General features: G+C 36.3%; 1 long non-coding RNA gene across 1 annotated transcript; it reads right to left on the bottom strand.

Annotated features, from left to right (window-relative positions):
- Positions 1–2,844: 2,844 nt before the first annotated feature.
- Positions 2,845–7,941, bottom strand: LOC127540762 (uncharacterized). Its single transcript, XR_007948277.1, has 4 exons — positions 7,495–7,941; positions 4,332–4,445; positions 3,420–3,532; positions 2,845–3,313 (listed from the first exon to the last, which is right to left on the bottom strand). It is a non-coding gene; the product is annotated as an uncharacterized LOC127540762 (long non-coding RNA).
- Between the last annotated feature and the right edge of the window lie 634 nt (positions 7,942–8,575).

The following is an 8,575-nucleotide window of genomic DNA, read 5'->3' as shown; positions in this document are numbered from 1 at the left end:
CCTCAAACTTCCTTTTCTGGCTGCCAACATTAAAATCTTTCTTTGATTTAAAATATGTGGGATTCCTTAAATCCAATTTTATTATATTGTACATAAGGAAAGTTTCCTTGGAGATTGAATCAGGATTCATAACTTTTTAATATCCAATTAGATGTTTACCCACTATTTTCCATATCTCTGACTCCAATCTCTGTTCCTTAGAGAGCCATGGAGACGTGCAGTCTGCTCTGTTTAAGAACTCAGTGATCTGCTCTTGAGTTGAAAACAAACTTTGCTTCTCTATTAACCTAATTAAGTTTTCTTAATACTTCTTTCAGGAAGGAAGCTCTTTGGTTAACACTTGCCCCTTTTCAGCTGATAAATGAAAGTGACTAGATTAGTTCTTACCAAATCTCCCTACGTCCATATTTTTATACTTACCTAGTTCCTGGCCTACAGAGATTCCACCACTGGAACCCACTGATTGCATCATTCAAGCTACTGTGTGCTCTGCTGTCCAGAACTCCATGTTGAATGCCCAATGTAATGTCTGACCTAGCTCACTGTAGGATCCCGGTACCAGCCCAAATCCTGGATCTTAAGAGAGAAGTGAAGAGGCAGGACTCATGTGGATGGTTGAACATGGAGTCTATTTATTTCACGTTCTCAGCCTTAAATACCCTAGTGTACTTGTATCACTGCACCACACTGTGCATGTGCTAACTATATTAGACATACACCAACTATAGGATACTGCACACGCAGGGCCACATAAGCAACTTGTTGTTGTTGTTGTTGTGTGAATATCTGCTTGCTAGCCAATATCTCTGCTTCAAGTCAAACACAGTTGTAATGCCCCCTGACTTCTCAGGAAGCTTAAGGTGCCCCAAGTGGAGTGAGAACCAAACCAGACACTATCAGAAGGTTCCCTGGCTGGGCTGAAAGGTCTTCCACCTCACCCAGAGTTCCCCCACTGTCTGTGGCCCTCTGCAGAGAAGAAGAAAAAGTGAAGGAGAAGGACACAGAGGAGGATGAGGAAGAGAAAAAAGAAAACAAGTAAAACAAGGGGAAGGGAAAGAATAAGAAAAAGGAAGAAGAAAAACAAAAACAAGAAGAACAAGAAGCATAAGTTGGAAGTCTACTGGCTAAGTGATCAATCCTAAGCATCATTTAATAGCCCAACACCACAAACAGTTCTCTACCAAGAAATTATGAATTTGTTGCTGCACTGTAACAGAAAGAACACATGTCTACTTTGATGATGAGATAATGAAGAGACCCCGAAACTCTAAAACTCCTTGAAGGACAAATTTTCCTTGAATTTTGCCACTGTAAAGACCCTGTCCAAGGACAAACAGCTTCATTCTGTAATCTAGGTAGGACTAGCTGAGTTCAGAGCTGGAGATACCAATCCTATTTAATTGGAGAAACACCCATTCAATTGAAGATTTTCTATTCAATTCTAGCTCAAGCTGACACCCAGCTTGCAGATAAAAAGAGCCAACTTGGGGTTCAATCCTTGCAGAGGAGCTCACATGCCAGGTGATACCAAGGAAGCCTCTACCCCTAAAATGATATTCTTTTCCAGCATTACCCTCTCTTTATCCTCACCTATTTCTCTAATGAGATTTTATATCTCTCTGTCAGGACCTTACTTTACAATTTCTCTGTTGGGACTTTGCCACTGAGAAATTCAGCCTTTCTATTCATGCATAACAAGGTTGACTTCCCAATGCCAATAATAAACCTCTTTTACCAATTTAAGTTTTGGGGTTCGTAAATTCCTTTAGGAAGGATTTCTGCATCACCAGAAGGGGGTTCCCAAAACTCCCTACCCATGTGCTGAATCTCAAGAGGTTTAGGGGAGCCAAACCTCTTCATTTGGTTTCCTGAACCCCAAACCTGCAACTAACCTTATCATTTAACTCCCTGATCAATAAGACTGAATTAAAAATGAGAAAATAAAGAAGTTTTGGTAGATAATATATACAACTAAGGTTTTCTGCCGACCAAGCAATCATAAGATATATTCAGACTCCCTAAATTTCAGCATCATAAGGCAAACCCTCAGTTCCTGCCTCTGACAGGATAGTTAGCAAAATGTAGTTATTATCTTTTAGGAACAATACATTTATAATTGGTGAAAGGGGAACTATTAGAAAATAATGCAGAAAATTTTCTTGATATAAAACTAACTTTTCTGTTTTCAAACACATTCTTGAATTCTATTTTTAGTAACTTGGTTTAATGGTTATATTAAAGTTATATGTATAAGTTATATAAAAATAAATTATTAAAAAATAAAATAAAATAAAAATTTATTTAAATGTATGATGCAATATAATAAAAAGATACTTTGAAAATAAATACCTGTTTGTGACAGCTCCTCCTAACTTTAAGTTATGGAAAACAGGATGACTAGAGAACTGCTTTAGATCACTCTACATACCCATCTATGATCTAGACTTGGCTGGAAGCTTGGATTTTGTTCAGTGCTACTCTTTAATTTGTTTTGTTTTCAGACTGAAGTTTGAAATGACCAGAGTGGTAAGGATTTAGCAGCAGTCAATTAAAAAGTAGCATAACCAGAATTAGACCCAGAAAATCTGATGAAAAGTTAAGTATTCCTACCATAGAATATAGGCAGAAATGTCACATATATTGTCAAATTCTTTCAAAATTCTGGTTATTTTGACTGAACTTTCTCTCTCTCGCTCGCTTTCTCTCTCTTTCTCTTTCTCTCTCTCTCTCACTCTCTCTCTCTTTTTCTCTTTCTCTTTTTCTCTCTCTCCTGTTCTCTTCTCTCTCTCTCTCTCTTTTTCTCTCTCTCTTCTCTCTCTTTTTCTTCTTCTCTTCTCTCTCTCTTTCTCTCTCCTTTTCCCTTACAATCCCCATCTATCATTATTTCTTTTAACAAATTTCTGCAGAAACTGGGATATATCTGATAATATTTTAATATTCAAATAAAAATTATGAAGAAAAATATTTTTAAAATATAAAAATAAAAAAATTAATAGTTATATCTAAAATAACAGATGGCAGCAAAATGCAGTGAATAGGACTGTGGCCTTTCTAGTGAAGAAAAACAAAATTTTCAATTTCTGTAAGATACTCATTATCTATGCAGACCTGTGCAATTAATTAAACTCTCCAGTCATTGTTTTTTTCCAAGTATATTAGTTTATTAAACTTGGTGACGATTGAGATTTCTTCCTGTTCTGACAGATGGGACCATAATGTGTAATTGCAACCAAAATTCAGTGAAGAATACTTCTTTTCTATAGGTCACTAAAGTTGTTGCTGTTCTTGACAGAAAGACCTATATATGAAGAAACTGAAGTTTGAGAAAGTAAAATGATTATTTTCTGATGCTTTGATCCGATGGCCTTTTTCAGAATAAAATAATTAGACTAAAAATATTCAAAAACATTTATTTTCACCTTAAAAATTCAATGGCTCTAGGCTTAGCATGTCTATTCTGAGATCTTGGGCTGAAATAAGCCTTTTTCATCCTTTTGAATGGATTGTACGACACATGAGAATCTGGGAGTCACTGTTTATTAAAACAAAGGGACAGATTGTTGGGTAACACAAGTTTAAGAAAACAGAGAAATGTATCATCCATGAATTTTTGCCTTTAGAATAATCTACCACATTAATAAAAATAGAACTGGCTGAATAAAAACTTATAAAGATGATCATAAGCAATAAAATGACTTTGGTGGCTCTGATCATGGGGGAGATACTGGAATTGAGTTTGGTGTTATGAATGTGTTGAACTTGCCAGTGGTGTCTATACAAAACAAGCACCAAGTAGCCATTTGCAATGGCCAGGAATCCCACAAACACTGCATCATAAAGGGCTTTCCAGGTTATCATGTTTGATGCAGTCAAGGCATGCCAGTCTATAGTACAATATCCTATGTTCATATGGAGATCACTATTTGTTTTGTTTGTACTTCCAGTCACATACCAAGGCACGTTCATATCAAATAACAAATTAAGGATCCATATAAAGATACAGGATGGAACAATGCCATTTAGGATTCTGGCTTTCAGCCCAGCACATTTGGAACTTACAGAACTGATAGCAATGACCTGGTAGACACTCAGAAAGCAGGAAGAGCAAAGAGAAAGACCCCGGGACACTCTTTGTAGATAAACTATGATTTTACATTCAACGTCACCTAAAACAATTGTCTGTTTGCATAACTGGAATGCAGTTGGAGCTCCCTTAAAGAGAATTAATAAAATGTGGGAAAAGGCCAAATTAATGAAAATCCCATCAATGGGTCTTATCCTTTGTGTAGTGATTAAATTGAAGCCATTCAGGTAAAGGAATAAAAAATTACCAAAGACTCCAGTTATAATCTGAAAAAGGTAGAGAATGCACAGGATATCTTCAGAAGATTGCATTCCTTATTCTCTTGGACAGGGAAAAAACTGGTATTCAGATCCAAAGTGACCTAGGCAGGAAGAGAAAGGATTCCGTTATAAAACCAGGAATGCCAAAAGAAATTTACCATTTTCTTGAAAATGAAAAGAACTTCAGTAAATTTTGTTTATTATACAGATATACTTTTCAGAAAACACATTCTTGACTTCCAATGCCAAGACAGTTGAATGAGGAAAGAACCCCTCCAGGGTCTGGTTAAATTCCCTTTGAAACAACTCTGAAACTGCTTCTAACTGATTCAAATGCAGGGACGAGGAGGAAAAGTATTTCTCAGGGATGGAAGAGGAGCAAAGTCCAAGAGTGGCAGCAGCCAGCCAGGGGCCCTGTAGCAAAGGCTAAAACTCAAAGTAATCCACCAAGAAGGCCATACTCCCCTGTAAATCAGCAGAATAAAACAATGGTCTGTAGCACAGCAATCCCACCCTGATGGACTTCGTCTTAGCACAGGCCACCAATGATTCCTTGATTCCATTTAATGAAACCAGTCTGTGGCTTCAGCCAACTGCATAAACCTTAAATCCCTAGGACAAGTCAAGAGTAAAATCATTCCTCCAGGGTCAAATAGAAAGGCCTTGCTTCCATGATAACACAGCATCAAGACCTGCTCCTGGAATGAGCAAAACCACAAAAAGAGTAAGCTTTCAGGAAGGAGCCATCCCCCAGTACAAACCACAGGAAAACTTGAGATAATATTAAAAAATGACAATTCTACCTAAAGTGATCTTCTTGTTCAGTGCCGTACCAATCAAAACATTATTTTATACAACTAGAAAAAATAACAAAATTCATCTGGAGAATAAAAGGTCAAGAATATCAAGGGCATTAATGAAAAATAAATAGAAAGGATGGTGACTTAGCAGTACCAAACCTAAAACTGCATTATAAGGCAGCAGTCATTAAAACCATTTGGTACTGGCTAAGAAATAAAGTAGTGGATCAGGAGAATAGATTAGATATACAAGACACAATAATCAAGGCCTGTAGCAACCAAGAGTTTGATAAACGCTCAAGCTCCAGTCTCTGCAATAAGAATTCACTATTCAACAAAAATTGCTGGGAAAATTGGAAAATAATATATCACAAACTCAACAGAGACCTACATCTCACACCCTATAATAAAATCAAATCAAAATGGGTACATGATTTGGACATCAAGGATGATACCCTAAACCAATTAGAAGAACAGGGAAAAATTTTACCTATCAGATCTTTGGAGAAGGGAGGAATTTATGATAAAAGAAGAACTATTTTATTCTGAAAGAATATTAAGAAAGGCAAACTGGACAACTTTGATCACATTAAATTAAAAAGGTTTTGCACAAACAAAATCAACAGAAACAAGATTAAAAGGGAAGTATGTAACTGGGGGAAAAAATCCTCACAACCACTATTTCAGTTAAATATATTCTGATATATAAAGAATTGTATTCAGTCATTTTAGTCCTGTGCAATTCTTTGTGACTCCATTTGGGGTTTGCTTGGCAAAACTCTTGGAGTGGTTTACCATTTCATTCACATTTCATTTTATAGATAAGGAACTGAGGCAAAAGTGTTAAAGTATTTTTCCCTAATGACAGAATTCATAAAGATGGGTCTTTTTGATTGATTACAAGTCTATTTTTCTATTTACTGTGTAACCTAGCTACCCTAATGCTTATATGCACACGTATACTTTGGAGGTAGCTAGTTGGAACAGTGGATAGTGGGGCAGGAGAAATCAAGAAGACTCATCATCTGAGTTCAAATATATCTCACACACTAGCTCTGTGATGCTGGGCAAATCACTTAATTGTGTTTGTACCATCTTCTCCTCTAAACCAAGCTGGAGAAAGAAATGTCAGACTATTCCAGAAGCTTTGTCAAGAAAACCCCAACTGGGGTCACAAAGAATTGGACGTGATTGAAAAGAAAGGACAACAAAAATAAGCACATTTATAAATAATGCACACCTCTTTATAGGATAGAAAAAGAAAGCTGAAAGAAACCAAAATAGAAAAGAACCCACAGATTGGGTTTCATTGAGTTTTTGAAGCACGTAATATGTGCCAATTTGCTAAGTAGACAGAAACTGCAAGAAGAAAATTCCCATTTTATAAATTAGGACTTGTTAAAGGTCATACAATTATTATCTGACATTAGATTCAAATTAAAGTCTCCTGACTGTAGATCCAATTCTCTGCCCATTGCTTCACACACTTAAGTGAGCAAGGGAGAGAAAGAAAGTGTGGAGCAGAAGAAAGAGAGCTGAAGAGTAACATACAAAAAAAGATTTAGTTTTATTGTCACTCTTATTTTTGTTAGTATCACCAATATTTTTAAACGATAACAAATAATAAAAAGTAATCACTTATGAAATGAATCATATTTAATATCAAATTAATAGGATTTAACATGGCAGAAGTCATAACATATTAATGAATTAGAAAGGTGTTATGATAAAAAAAAATAAGAACACACCAATGTGAATTTAGAATGTATTGCCTTAGAATCTGAGGGGGGAATCAAAGAGAAAAAAAATGTTACTAGTAAAAGGAGAGATGAGAGATCACCCCCACAAGATATAAGAAAAGACAGTTTTCCAATCTCCCTTTATATTACAGTTACATCCTGCACAATATTAGAATTTCTTCATCCTGCAGGATGTGTGCCATATTCTAGTTTCATGAATAGCTGAGATTCCTTTAAACACAACATCTGTCCAATTATCTCACTTTTGCCTAGAGTTTTTTAAACTCTAAAACTGCTTCATATAAATTACATGAAATAGACATCTAATAAAAAGAAGAAAGAAAATAGCCCAGGCCTCCATTTTCTGGTAAGACAGTTTCCTGTTCTCTAGGCTTTGAGGAGAAGGCAGGGTAAAGTTTCAAAGTCTTTTGAAACTGTACTTTAAAATACATTTGAAGAGATTTTGAAAAGAAGTTATTCTGATTTAAGCACAGTGCTCTCTCACTGCCGCTTTCTCATTTTGCACTTCTCAAGCAATCCTGACTCGTTGAATGTCATTTCCTATAGTCTTGGCAATCAACATTTAAATAAAAGCTAAGAAAAATACTTACATATACCACATGCAGAGTTTTATGATTTCTCCCTTTAACTTCCTCTTCTGATGCTTCCTTCACTACTTTCTCTGAGGGAATTCTTGGCAGACATTAATTGCTTAGTATCAGTCTGTATATGGTCCAAAAAACTTAGGCATCAGATGGGAACAAAATCCTGTCTCTGCCAATGAGATACTTCAACATTGAAACTATATCCTTTGTCTGTAGCTATTTCCTTGTCTACTTTGTGACTTTGAAAGATTCATTCACTCCCTCTGATACTAAGACACTTCATCTGTGAGCAGGGGCTTTAGATCAACTGTTCTGACTCATCTATTCTAAATCTCTAAATCTATATGCTTGGGACTTGGAGAAAGATTAATCTGTAAAGCATTTGCTTCCATAATCCCCACTGAAACTCAGCCTGCCATCCATATTCTTTCAAAGCCCTGCAGCCTTCCTCAGGAAGGTGACAAGCTGAAGAGTCTGAAGCCTCTGAGAGCAGCAGTCAGGGATCCTAAAAGCCCGAGTGTTCTGTCGATCCAACGATCCTGAGCTTGCATAGTGAGGTTGTTAACAAGACTTTGCTAACGCTCGGAATCTGAATTAGAGATCAAAACTTTTTGCTGTTTCTTCAGGTCTGAATTCACCAGTTTAGACTTAAGAGTTCAAGCTCCCACCCCTGCTTCTAATCAGAAAGGGGTAATCAGATCTGAGTTTTGTCCCCCAGGTGTTGTAATACAGATTCTGCACCATCTGAAGCAGTGGTTCTCAAAGTATGGTCTAGAGAATCCTGGGGATCTCTGAAACCCTTTTAGAGGGTCAACAAATTCAAAAATAGTTTTTATTTCCAATATGGTAAATATCTATAAATATAACCCAGATAAACAAAACTGCTTTGGAGAGATCCTCAATAATTTTTAATAGGATAAAGATACTGAAAACAAAAGTTTGAGAACCACTAATCTGAAGCATGACCTGCTGAGTTCCACACCTCTACCTACTCCCCTTAGGTATCAGAGTAGAGAGAGGACAGAGGCACAGACACCACATAAATATCTGGAAAAAGAAATATATCCTTTCCCCATTTGAAGGGCAG

Source organism: Antechinus flavipes, chromosome 6 (genome assembly GCF_016432865.1).
Source record: "Antechinus flavipes isolate AdamAnt ecotype Samford, QLD, Australia chromosome 6, AdamAnt_v2, whole genome shotgun sequence".
In the NCBI taxonomy this organism is placed as follows: domain Eukaryota; kingdom Metazoa; phylum Chordata; class Mammalia; order Dasyuromorphia; family Dasyuridae; genus Antechinus; species Antechinus flavipes.
The sequence above is the reverse complement of the archived record's forward strand: the minus strand, read 5'-3'. Positions and strand labels throughout refer to the sequence as shown.